Here is a 14,732-nt window from a genome sequence, read left to right on the forward strand (position 1 = left end):
TAGACTTTGGTGTGATAATCAAAGTGCCATTCAACTATGCAAAGATCCAGTCCAACATCAGCGCAGCAAACACATTGAACTACACATGCACTTCATCAGAAAGCTCATTCATGACCATGTTCTTGAAGTGCAATATTGTTCAACAGATGATCAAGTTGCAGACATCTTTACAAAGGCTCTCACAGAGGCGAAGTTCACTAAACTTCGATTTATGGTTGGAGTTCAGGAAGTTGTCACTAAGGGGGGATAGGCTCTAGTGCCTCCTTCCTTCTCCTATTGTGTCATATTTGTAAATCCTTCAATCCTATCCCAAGTTGTTCTTAAGGGGGGATGTTAGGATATTCCGACACATAGGAAATAGTTAAGTACAACTTGGTCTAGTATAGAGTTAGGTAAAGTGTGTTTCTCTACTATGTACATTTTGTAACTTACAATCCGACGGTCACGATATGTAGTGATTCGACAGTTCATTCTCTCCTCGGTATTACCGACACTTGATCCGTGTCTTAACACCCGATTGGTCCATGATCTCTATTTAAAGAGCATGGAGGGTCATTTGTAGGTTAACCGTTCATGAGAGAAGCTTATGTAAATTTTCATTCTTTTATTAATAAATTGCCTGAAGTGGCCGCGTTGGCTTAGGCCGTGGACTGTTTCCCTCTTTGAAGGTTTTAACCATGTCAAAAGTACTGGTGTATTGATCTGCGATCTATTTGTGAGCGGTGTCCTTTGGTGTTCTTTCTGAGGAACTTACCCTGTAAAATCCTACATACTCATCCATGCACAACCAAATATTTAAGAAGAAAAAAATCATAAAAGTTTCAACATAGATATGGGATTTCTTACTCAATCCAAAAATGAAAAAAAGAGAGGAATTACACCTCTATTTATAAAGGAAATGTTCAACTTTCTTTACAATTAAAATATTAATTTCTAAGCTAAAATCCTTATTCTAGCTTATGGAGGGGAAAAATGCCCTCTTCATTAATTAAATAATCCAAAATATAGAATATGAGGCTTTTCATGTCACATATACAACAAATAAGGGAAATGACCCTAGAAAATGACATATCTCCCTAAAAAAAGCAACAAAGGGGGATTTAGTGCAATGTCCAAGCTCCAAAGCATTGATTTTTCCCTTGCACCCTAGGTCTAGTTTGAGCCTAGACTTAGCACACAAACACACTAGCAATATTCGACCAAAACAACTTTGCACAATGAAATTATAACATTAGTGAAACAATATAGTACACAAGATATAGATGGCCCAAAATTTGTTACATTATCCCTTCAATAAACAACCATAGGGATCTCGTACCAAGGATCATGGCCCTTTATGAAACATGATACAAGACTAGTATAGAACTATATACAACTAGGGCTTAAGGTCTACTCCATTAGACCCTCAATTTTCCTAACAAATCAAAGAAGAAAAAATCAACTTACTTGCTAGTTGAGGTCCATTTTATTCCAATCCTTATAGTCCTTTTGTCCACAAAGAATCTACTCATGTGTCCTATATCCTAACAGTCCATTTCCACCTTATCTCACAAGGAGATAAATCCTTTTATTTGCCCCGCACTAATAATTTCTCATAGTAAACTTGGTCCTTTAAATCACTGCACAAACCATCCTTCAACTAATGTTGTTTGAAGCTCAAACAAACTTCATGATGACACATTAACAACCTTCTTTCATGAACAATAACACTTGAACAAAAACCCTTTATTTTCCCCAGCTTGTTAGCCTCTCCATAGACCTGAGGCCCTTTAGCCCTATTCACAAGCTCCCTCAGGCATTTTGGCCCCCCTTCCTCTGCCTGTCACCCACCTTAGAACAAACCACAACCTTCTCTGTGGCTTCACACAACCATTTGCAGCCCCTCTATGACCCTTTAAGAAACTTCCTCACGCAACAAATTGAATATTATTCCCGAGATCCTTCTCTTCATATTCCAGCAAACCTAACCTTAGGAGGATACTCAACCTCCTTATTCAAGATTGTTATGCAACCAACTCACAAAATAGAAGAAAGATAGATAAATGACTTCAAAATTAGCCTCTTTGAGGGGGAAACCTCCTTTACACTACGACATGGGTACAACAATACAATAAGGGGGTTGCACTAATAATAATAAGGGGCTACATTAGTAGTATAGGGAACTAACATGCCCCTCTCCTTCAAAAAAGTGTTGTCCTCGATACTTGAGTAGTTCTGGATGCGTTTGTATAAAATTCATATCCTCCCATGTGGAATCTTCAGCGGGTAAGTTCTTCCACTTGATGAGATACTATGAAATTGATCAATTTCGTAACTGTCGGGTTCTTGTTTCCATGACTTCTTTAGGTTCTAATATGATTTTTCCTTCCTCTTCAAGTTCCAAAAATATTGTTCAAACTGGGAGCTTGTCACCTATAACCTTATTTAAGCATGAAACATGGAAAACTAGGTGCATTCGGGAAGATGCAGAAAGCTCCAATTTGTATGCCATAGTACCAATCTTTTGCAACACCTTTTAAGGACCATAGTAGTTTGGTGATAATTTATTATCCTTCTTAGCTTGCTTGAGGTACATTTTTTTGTATGGTTGTAGCTGTAAAAATACCCGGTCGCCTACATCAAAACTTCATTCGGTGCGATGTTGATCTTCTTGTTGTTTCATTCGATTCTGCACCAAAGTGAGGTTATCCTTTAAGAGTTGGAGAACTTCTTGTTGATGATCGATGTGATCTTCCACTGCTTGAACCTTAGAATTTTCTCCTAAAGATGATGTGATGGATGGTGGGAGACCTTTGGGAGTCTCAAATACCTTGGAGTGATTGTCCGAGACTTTTTGGAGATCTGGAGAATTAGACGATTTTGATGTTTGAACATCTAGTGAGCATAATTGTGCAATTATGCCTCGTTTTTATTTATTTATAATCTTTGTCATGCCATTAGAACTGATTATATTTTCTGTTTTCCCTACGATACCCCTTAATTCAACTTCCTTGCCTTCCCAAAAAATCAATAAAAGTTCTTGAAAATCAAAAGTTATCGTCCCCAAAGATTGTAACCTGGACTCCTAGTACAACATCAGCACCACCCATTGGAATGGAAAGCATTGGACTATTCAATACATATTCCCCCATGGATAAATTGATATTATGATACTTTCTAGAGAACTTTATAGTTCCTCCATTTGCAACCATTCAATTCCTTGGCTATCTTACAATGAATAAAATTATGGGTACTACCTGAATCAATCAATACTATTACGTTTTTCTTTTTGATATGTCCTTCTATCTTGAGAGTTTGAGGAGTGACAATTCCCGCCAATGCATTACAAGATATGGTAAGATTCATTTATTCTTTCTCTGGGGTTGGTTCCTGGTGTATATCCTCTTTTTTTGACATTTCTTGATCCTTTTCTTCCTCCTCTTCACAATCTATATAAAATAATTTCTTCTCAACACACTTATGACCTTTAGTGTATTTGTTATCACAACTGTAACAAAGCCATTTTTCTCTTTTCTCCTCCAACTTTTGTGGTGTCAACCTTGTAGGTTGTGGAAATCTAGGAGCAACAACACTTCCGTCTTTATAGTTATGAGCGGTAGACTTCATTGTTTCCATATTTTTTCTTTCCACTTTCCTGGCCACCCTGAATACCTTTTCTAATGAATCAGGTTCCCAAAGGCGAACCTCATGTTGAATGCTATCCTTTAAAGTCCCTATGAAGACATCAATCCTATGCTCCTTTGGAATATCATTTACATCTGCCATTGAACCCTTTTGTTTGAGATTTATCAATTGGCTAAAGAAGGTGTTGCTATTTGTATCCTGATAATGTGCTATCATTTCCTCCATAAAATTGATTAAGTGACAAGTGGTTTACAAGAACAAAGCCATTGATACCATACAAACTGATTCGATTCTAAATATAAAGATGCAATGCATAACGTTTGTGTGTGTTGCACATTATGGAGATCAAAATATTGCTCCATCTGTAGTATCCATGTTACCAGATCCTTGCCATCAAACTTCCTCATATCGATCTTTTGAATATGGTGGGTCTTCAATCCAAAGTTAGAGTCTATTAAATCATGATTAACATTCCTTTTGTTCTCATCATGAGTTTCATCTAATACCTTTTCACCATTAGGAAACATTTCTTGTAGCACCTTTTTCAAGCCTTCCTTCAAACCTTCTATGTCTGCTTTTAAACCATTCTTCAAATCTTCCATGTTTCCTTTCATTTTTGCTTCTATGTCATCTTTCAAATCTTCCATATCATCTTTTAAACCATTCTTCAAACCATCTATTGTTTTTTGTGTAGCTTGGGAGGTACTCCAAGCCCTAGTGTTTGGGGATTGGAGGGAAAAGTTCCACAAGTAGGATTGTGGGATTGAAACCCAAGCTTGGGAGTTTTGCACCCATCAGGATTTGGGCCAAAACCATGAATAATTTGAGCATGATAAAATTTGAGGTGATAGAGATTGGCGTGCCGATTCTAGTGCTTCGAAGATCACTCAAATTGATGCTCTAGAAAATGAAGTTATGAATTTTTGAAGTCAAAGTGTGGGTTTGTACAAGAAGTGTCAAGGTTGGCTTAATGTTATTTAGGCTTGTGACAACTTGTCAAGCCCTAGAATGACGTTGGAGGAGCCCTTATTTTAGTGTATAAATAGAAGGTGTTATGGAGTCATTTTAGTCATCCATTGGAGCAACACATCACAAGGTAGAAGCTCGTTGGAGGAGATCATCTCTCTGTTTTGGCTGCAAATAGGAAAGGGGGATCAACAAAGAAGGAATAGGCTTGTAGAAGCACTCTTCCATGACTATTTATGCACCTTAGCTATTTTGCAGGAAGGCCGAATAAGAGGAGGATACTTTTGTGTAGGCCACAACAAAGAAGACATACCAGCGAGGGTTTGAAGGGTTGTTTTGAGGCCACTTCAGGTGACAGAGTTGCTGGAAGGAGAGCACAAGAGTTTTTCTAGAGGTCCGAGGTAAGGATGGAATATTTTGAGGGCGTTTGAGGGTGGGAAAACCCTTAACAAGGTTGCTGTAGGCTTGTGGAGGCTTGCTGTAGCATGCCGCAAGGAATTAAGGGCAGGTTGAGGAATTTGTAAGGGCTATAAAATCCTAGGATTACAATGAAGGTTCTCATCCATCAAGGAAGGGAAACTGCATCACCTTGGAGAAAATATGGACAGAAAATAAGGCTGGTAAAGGGATTGTGGTGTGCCACAACCAGACCTAGTTTACAACAAACAAATCATACCTCAAAAATTGAGCTATGGTATGTTTGGTCAAACATTATTATAGGTGTTGGATCCATGATTGGATCAATTTTGGATCACTTTTGTTTGCAGCCTTTGGAAGCCAATAAGGTAGGGTCGATGTGGAGGTCAGAAGCCCTAACTAGTGGGAAGTTTCACAGTGAAGTTTGCAGCCTAGATTTGTGCAATAACTCGTTTATTGCTACAACAAAGGGAAGTTGATGATAAATCTATTGGAAACCATATGTAAGGGTCTCCTAGGTGTAGGGATGCCCTAACTTGGTGAAAATGCTACAACGTGGACTTGATCACTCTTGGACTATTAGAGGGCAGCATGGGAGTGGACCAAGTGTGGATGTGATTGGGCACTTATGGTCTGGTAGAGGACATTATGATAGGGTCGAAGTTGGAGTTTGGTGTGCAATACCTTGGTGGAAAAAGGTAGTTGCTAGAGTGGCAGTTGTTGAGCTCAAGGGTTGACAAACAAGAGGAGAAGTTGTGGAGCACGAGACTTGTGTGTGGAGAAGGACTTCTACAATAGATGATGGGAAATCCTCCTAACCCATTTTCATTGTGGGAGATGGAAATATTGCAGTGATAGGTGGCATCCCTCCATGCCCTATGTTGGTCTTCATCGGTGCAGCGCAAGAAGACCATAGTGGGATGAAGTCCTTGAGTAGCTGAGGAGTAGCAGTGGACAGTTGAGAGTTGTTCACAAGTGGAGATGTGAAAAAATTGACATGAGTCTCGATGTGTTGATGTGTTGATTACTGGGTCCTAAACTATAATTTTTCTATATCCAAATCGCTTCGCACAAACATTTCAGGTAATTTCTTATAATCAGGTAGGAGGGAGGGTAGCAGAAGGAGGCACAAAGTGATAAGATTATCATATAAAGGCACCAGGTTGAGCAGATTGGATAGTCGAGATTCAGTGGCCAGATGGACTTGGAGCATTGATAGAGATAGGAGCTGTAGATTGGAAGCCAAAGGACCAGGCAGGTATAGGGTACGACCGAGGGGAGCTGAGAGAGTCAACTACATCATCTAGATGGTCAGAGTATCTTATTAAGGGTAGATTAGTTGTCGATTGATTGACACCAAGCCCCAGTTTGTATCTTGTACTAGTGTATGTATGAGGGCCATTATCCTTGGTATGGGAGCCGTAGAATGTTGTATTATATGTTGTTTAATATGACGAAGTTGGGTTGAAAAATTAAAAAGTTGTCTATATTGTGTGCATGTGTGATTTACTATTGTTTATATTCCACTGTGCAAAGTAGTATCATTGAGATTCTTGGTTGGTAGCATTAGAGAATTTAAGATTCTATCCTAGACCCAAGAGCGTGGAAATTCAACACCATCCATCTTAGCTTCCATTTCGTTTTTGGTTACTCTTCGCGTGAGTGAAATTTGTTGCACTTGGTCTCGTAATTTTCATATATCATGTTGCATTTCTTCCTCTTCTTCATGTGCCATAATAGAGATTTCTAGTTGATTAATAGGTTTTTCCATTTTCTTGCTTTGATTCATTTTCGAATCAAACAATGATATTTATGCTTCACTATGCCCCTCGAATCACTTCAAACTGATTTTTCAAACAAAACTTATGCAAATTTTAAAAATAATACACACCTTTTTCTTGGTTTGTAGGATTTTGATGTTGAATCTATTGTATATCTACAAATTAGGATACACAAGGTCTGAAATTCGGTCCTTTGGTATCCCTCTGAGTCTTCTTTCCAATGTAGCAAGTCAGAACAAATTTGGATTCTCCAAGATAAAGTTACGTCCAATCTCCCACGATGACCTGACTATAGAATGGTTCAGTAGAGTGAACTTATATGGAGTGCCACATGTCACTGTTTCGACCTTCGGTCCTAGAAACGATACAAAAGATACTACAGTCTGTTTTCTTTTGGAATTTTTTAATGAAATTTAAATTTGATGCTCGTAGATGATGATATGACGATTTTCCCAAGGTCACCTATTTGAGATGAAATTCTGGATCATGCAAAAACCCTAACTTCATTGGATCATATCTAGGAAAATATAGCAAACCAAGAGCTGTAATTTGTACATGAAGTTCTTCAGGATTTCAGCTTCTTGTGATAAAAATTTCAGGTTCTGAACCTTCGTAGAAAAAAGTTATAGCGAAAATTCCACGACAGCCTCTTTGCGGCAGCGAAACTGTAGAATCCAAAGGTCTGATACCAAATGTTATGCAACCAACTCACAAAATAGAAGAAGAGATAGATCAACGAATTCAAAATTAGCCTCTTTTAGGGGAAAACTCCTTTACATTACACAAATGAACAATTCTTGGATGATACAAATGAGAATACATCTTTTCTATATATAGGAGTCTAAGGGGTCATAATATAATTAGAGCCTACATAATAATAATATCATAAGGGCACAACAATAGTGGGATTATATGGGCACATTAATAACAATATGGGGACTACATGGGAACAAAAATACAATAATAGGGGTTTCTCTAATAACAATAAGGGGCTACACTAGTAGTATAGGGACCTAACAAAGACATAATCCTCTTGCAAAATAGAAAATGAACATCTCTTTGTCTTCCACTTGATGATATATGCTCCTTTTTAGCTTGCTATTATTCATAAGGAGAGATTGCTATGTTGTGGTGAAATGACCTCTTATGGTATCACATATTTAAAGTGTTCATGGGGTGACTAATTTACCCCAAGGGTCATGTTTCTTGGTACCTAGCCAATTTGAGCCTATATGCTTAAACACTAATAATATCAATAATAAAAGGTATTTTCTTATTCTAAACCTATTGCTTTGGGTCCAAAACCCTTGTCTTGGGTACTTTGCCCACAAATTTCCATTTTTGTGGGTTTTCTCCACACAAGCCTAGTACCCAAGGGTTGTGGGAGTACCTTTGAAGCTACGCAATTTTTAACACTAAGGACTTTCAAAAATACTTTTCTTCCACAAAGTTAGCAAATGCAATCTCCAAATATTTTTCTCAGTGGGTAGGTGGGACCTTCAAAGCACAACATTTGGTCTTCAAAATGTTGGGTAGGGGTCCCCTAGGTCCAAGTTTTGTCTAAGTCAGGTAAAGTCTCCACATTTTGAGGAGCGGAGCGCGATTAGCGCATAGTTATAAGAGTCAAAGGGTCTATAGGGTAGGTCAAAGCCCTTTATTTTGTAAATGGATGGGATTATTTAGAATATTTTGAGCTCCACCCATGGCTTGTGGACCATGGTATTGTAAGGGTAAAGGATATATAAAGGGATGTATTGGCAAGTCTAAGGCAATGAAAAATGTAATGTGGTGAATTTGTTTTAGATATCTTTCTGTATTCCGGCGAAGGGGAAGGCTCCTACAACTGTGTGTGTGGAGACCTGGTAAGTTTGCAGCTGTGTGCATAGGCCCCTGCAGCTGTGTACGTAGGGTCAAGAGGATTGTATCTATGAAGATTTGAGCTAATAAAGAAGAATTTGGAACAAATCTGTGTATTTTATATGTTCGCGTAGTTTCTATGTTTTTGATTGACTATGGTTTATTTTGTATATTCCTTCTGTAATTGCATTATGAAGGTTCAAATACTGTTTTAAATGATGAATAATTCATGTTAGAATAGTTATGCATAGTTCACAATTCTGTTAATTATGAAAGCACTCTACGACTGTAACAATAAGGTTAACGGTTCGCGAAGGTCTGATTAGACCCTAAACTGAAAGAAACCTTACAACAACACTACATAGTCCATATGGATGTAGAAACCTGGTTTTAGCATCCACAATATCGCCTCGAGTGAGACTGCGGTCTGCGCAAACAGGTCATTGCTGAAAGGGATGGTCATATAGGGTTTTGTTGGTTAGCAGAGACTAACTCTGAACCTGGGTCTAAGCCCTTGAACCCAACACAAAGGCCCTCCGAAGGAAAGAGTGGGTCTCTAAAGTGGATTGTCCACTTTTAATGGGGTCTCTAAATGATCAATCACATCCACTAATCAAGCAACACCAATCCTTCCTCGACATGGAACAAGTGGGTATTTAATGATGAAATAACCCCTTAAAAAAGGTTCCTAGAATGCAAGGCCCAATCCTTTGAAAGACCCAAAAAAGGGGCTTGTTTCCTCACAAGAGTGCAAGCAAATTAAAAAGTCTTAATTAAAGGTGTTATTAGGGGCTTCAAGTTGTTGCACAAAAATTGTCACCATGACATTCTACAATCTGTGTGAGTCTATCACCACTTATACTTTCCTCCTTTGCAAGTCTTAAGCCTCAGCTCTTCATATCAAGCCTTGAAAATAAGAGAAAGCCCTCAAAAGTCTATAAAACTCTGGTTCCGCACTTTCTCTTAGCATTACCTGCGGTCCTGCATCTAAAGGTCATGTCCCCTGCACACCTGACCACTCTGTTTCTGTGTAATGGGTGTGGACCCTTGTAAAAGTCAAAAAGGCGCAAGTATATTCCTAAAAATTCACTTTGAGTCATTTCTAGAAGCTTCTGGAAGGAATCTTGAGGTGGCAATTTCGCTCCTTTGAGGTTCATGCATCCCATACCTTAAGGAGCTAACCCCTTGATGTGAGGAGCTTATCCCTTTGAAGGAGGACTCTATCCATTCATAGGTGGACTTGTAACCTCCTTCCTTTGCACTATAAAATGAAGCATTGGGCTGGTTATTGAGGAGGTTGAAAGCTGAATATTTTTGAGGTGAAATGCTGCTGGAACTTAGTCTTCCTAATTGAACTTTTGTGAGGAAAGATTACATACCTCTTTAATCTCATTTGGATGAGTGTGAGGCTTGTCAAAGTAGAGGAGATTCCTGTTTTGGACCCTGGGAGGAGCTTGTACAACATCAAGGCACCAAAGGTTGTAAAGTTCTTCTATTTTCAAAGTTAATACAATCAAGTTTATTTTTCTCAATAAGCTGTGTTTTATGGTTTATTTTATGGATTCCTTGATCACCATGATGAACATGATTTATTATATTAGCTATGCAGGTGTTATTTGATGTGTGCTTGTTTGTGATTGCAGGTTCTCAAAAGGAAACTCTTTCGGATGGTTGAAGGATGGCTGCTACAAACTAGCGTTGGACTTAAGGTAGGGTCTAAACACCTCTATAGTTTTTATTAATGAATCGCAATATGTTTAGAGAAAGGTAGATTTGCTTGTCCTGCTTGTTGCTAGATATCTTTTGATACTAGGGAGATCGGCCTTGTCCGCAAGATCAATTTATCCGGCCAACAAATTGGCGACTCCACTGGGGAACTGAATTTGGTTTTTGGTTTTCCTTTTTCTTTGACTTGAGAAACTTGTTCTTGTTTCTGGTTTTTGCTTGATGTGTGTGGGATTGGGTAGTTTTTAGGATCTGGATTCTTTTTGTTTTTTCCGAAGTTTACAGGAAACGCACTTTCTTTTTACAGACAGTGCGGACCTCCCCGCAATTTTCCTTTATTACACAAAGCGGTACCACATCTGGTTCTACTGGAAGCCTGCGACCCTGTTAAAATTTTTGAAAAACCTAAAATGTTTTCCTCTAGTTAAGTTTAGGTTTTATTTACGACTTTTAGTGTCTACCCAGATCTGCATGTGTTCTGTCAAAAATCTCTTGTGAGTGAGTTCCATTGGCATTTTTGTTTTAGATGATTTTCTAGAAGTTTTGCGTGCCTGGATTGGTTTTCACTTGGTCTTTGTAGTGACTCAGAGATTAGAAGCCTAAGAAACCTTAGATTACCCTGGTCTTTTTTGTCTTCTTGATGAGTCTGACTGGTTTGTGAAATCTGCCCTTGGTGAGAAATAGATTTCGTTTTCTCTTTGCAAAGCTTTGAACGAACTTGCTTATAAGTTTTGAATTTCATTTTTATAAAAGAAAACACATTTGGATGTTTTTTGATTGATTTGTTATTCTGAACGAATTAATCCTTAGTTTACTGAATAACTAAGTAAAACGTCCTTGAAAAGAATTTGAAGCTTTTATTTCAATTAGGTTTTTAGATCTCAAGATTAGTTTTTTATAGTTTTGAGTGTTTTCTAGAAATTGTAGAATCTCTTTTGAAAGAAATTGTTTTTTGTAGTTTTTGAGTGTTGAAAAAGAAAGGGATTTTTTGTGAGCATAACTAGTAGTCTCGTTTTGAGTTCTTGTTGAAAAAGACAAAAAGATTTTCTTTTCATTTACATGTTGAAGGAAAGATTTGTTTTTCAAAGAATTGCATTCTCAACTCTTTCTTTTAGCTAGAAATTCATTGAAAAAAAACGAATTGTTTATCATTTTAGGTGCATTTTTAATGTTTTTGGAGTCGAGTCTTCACACCATCAAAGTTTCATTTCCATACCTATTGACTTAAGAAACAACCCATAAAAGTAACGCTTAATTAAAATTGATCTAGCAATCTTTTTATTTCTAGGGCTCTTATCACCAATATAGCTTAGGATAGTATCTTGGAGTAGGGAGTAATTAACTCTCCAAGATAGTTAAAACAAACAAGTAGCTATATCTTGCGGTAGGAAATAAATCTAATTGTAATTGATATAATCTAGGAAGCTCCTCTTAAAGGAGTCAATCACGAGATCATGTCCGAACCTTTGAGACAATCAAGCCTGTCTCATTGGGAAAGATAGAAGATTTGCGCGTATTATAAATGATAAACCTCGGATTAACCATTGTCGAGGAGCCTAGGGTCACTTGTTGGTACACCTCGGATTGATCATATCGAGGAGCCTTCAAGGGGATTGAGCTTTGTTACTCTGCCCTTGCGCGTAGATCGGATAGTAGACTGTTCCCCTAGTTGTATTTGTTACTGTTGGTAACCTTAGTGTCCATGAACTTAAGATTATTTCCTAAGGTGACGATGAAGGATGGGTCTCATTGTACCTGGAGCAGACGTTGACTAGACTCACTTGGACTCTCTGGGGGGTTCTCTTCACTCGAGATAGTTTTGTGAAGAAACTTGTGCCAGTCTGTTTCATTAAGCAGATTGTCGGGGTAACTGTTCCAATTGCCCTTTCTGTATTGAATTCTACGACGTTGGATTTCATCACCAACTAGTGTTTTTGGTACAGAAAGTTACTGTTTGTGTGTGGTTTGAACTCTTAGATTTTTTAGGCGTGTGATTCAATTGTTTGATTCTTTAGAGAATTTAGGTGGTTTTATTGAAATTTTCTTTATTTGTGTGTGAGTAATTAAATATTTAATCGTGGCTGAATTACCGAGACAATCCCGTAGACTTCGGGGGCAACCTCCCGAGTATACACCAAGCCAACTTGAAGGGCTACGAGCTCTTGTATCACCTAGTGACAGTAGAGTTGGGTCACCGGAAGCCGGAGAGTCATCTTTAATTGTTCATCTTGATTATCAAGTTCAAGCAACAAAGTATATTTCTGAACCAATTTCATTTTCCGAAGTTACTGGTAGTATTTCTTCTACTAGTGAATTAGTTGAAGAACCTGAAATTTCTGAGCCTAAAACCGAACCTGCTGCTACTCCATCTTCAGGATTTGCTTCTCCAACTTCTAGTGGTCTTGGTTCACCCAGGGTAGGAAGTATCATTACCCAAAATCTTCCTTCTGGACTCATTTCTATTGAAGAACTTGTTAGTCCGGACGAAGATATAACTCTCCCTGAAAATCAACCAACTTTAGAACTTAGGGAGCGTGAATCAATTTTCTACAGTCCTTTTAGGAGTGACGCTTGGTACGTATCTTTGACAAACTTTTTAGAAAACCTGGGTCTTAGTTTTTCACCACCTTGAATTCCTTTTCATCCTACACCCAAAGGTTATTATCCTCCTTTGAATATGTCGAAACGGTCATCCATGTTTTCCCAAAAGCCGGAAACATTTTTATATGGCGGTCCTTCTGGGTATCAGTCTCTCACTGGTACTTTTTCAGGAGCATCTCCTCAACCAATTGAAAATGAGATATCAACTGGTAATAATGGAACTCAAGTGTTGAGCGTAGAATAGATTCTTATGATGTCTGGTACTATTCCAAATCCGCAACCTCAAGGTAGTCAGTTACCGCTAGAGGGCAACCTTAAGGTAGTCAGTTACCGCCTGGAGGGAAACCTCAAGGTAGTCAGTTACCGCCTGGGGGGCAACCTCAAGGACAATACATACCTTCGGGACAGTACATACCTCAAGGTCAACCCCAGACTCAGTACATACCTCAAGGTCAACCCCAGTATCAATATATACCTCAAGGTCAACCCCAGTTTCAGTACGTGCCTCAAGGTTATCAACCTCAAGGTCAGTACCCAACTCAAGGTTTCCAACCACCTTCTGGTCAATCATTTGTACAAGGAGCTGGAAATGTACCATTTAATTATCAGCCCTATGCTCAACCCGGTTATGGCCCTTCATATGCTCAACCTTTTATGGGTCCATACCCCGGAATGAACATGGTGTGGGATCCATCTCAAACTCAACAGACTTTGCAACCTAACGTGCAGTTCTCAGCTCAATCTGGACAACCTTTGGTTTCTGGTTCAACCCAGCAACCTGTCCAGTCTACTGTTCAAACCTCTGCACCTAGTGTAGTTCATCAGCCTGGGCCTAGTTCACCTCGAACTCCGCCTCAAACTGCTGCTGCAACTACTGCAGCTTCTGTTCAATCTACCCCACCTACTTCTGGAGTATCAGCAGCTCCGGTTTCTACTGTTCCTGCATCAGTGCAAACTCCTCAAGCCTCTTTACCATAGTCGAGACCTACAATTCAGACTTCGGTTCAGATGCCTGTAGGACAACCTAGTCTAAGTACGGTTGTCACAAGTCAACTGCAATTCACTTATATATGTACCAAGGATAGTATCAATTTGGTCCTACTGTACAAAACCCAGTTTATCAGTATCAACCGTACCCTGGATATACTTATCAGCAACCTCAACAACCCCAGTTTGGTTCGGTTAATCCTGGTTTCCTAGGAGGTTATAATATTCCAAATGCAAATCCAATTCTAGGTTATCCTGGATATCCTCCTCCTGGGGCTGGTCTTGTTACCCAAGGTTTTTGAGACCCTAACCATTAGTTACCTTTTATTGCAACTTTGGATTTACCTGATTTGTCGCGCCTTACAAACGATCCAATTTACTATCTTTCGTATTGGCTGCCAATGCCTAATAAGTTTCCCAGTGATATCCCAAAGTTTGAGGGTAAGTCAGGAGAAGATCCGTCAAATCATGTGATGACTTATCATCTCTGGTGTGTATCTAATTCCATTATTGATGATTCAATTTGCTTACGTCTTTTTCAACAAACTTTGATTGGTCTTGCTGCCAAATGGTACATTGAGTTACCACGAGCTTCTTTTTATAATTTTAGTCAGTTAGCTACTTCTTTCTTAACTCATTTTCAGTTGCCTGTCAGATACGACAATGGCACGAAATTATTAACTTCATTAAAAAAATCCACGTCCACATATATTTCAGATCATATTCATGAATGGCGACGTAGACGACGTTTAGTGAAAGTTTTTATTCCGGATC

This window comes from Pinus tabuliformis, chromosome 3_1 (assembly GCF_031772625.1).
Source record: "Pinus tabuliformis cultivar Carrire ecotype Pingquan chromosome 3_1, CPIR1, whole genome shotgun sequence".
Lineage (NCBI taxonomy): Eukaryota > Viridiplantae > Streptophyta > Pinopsida > Pinales > Pinaceae > Pinus > Pinus tabuliformis.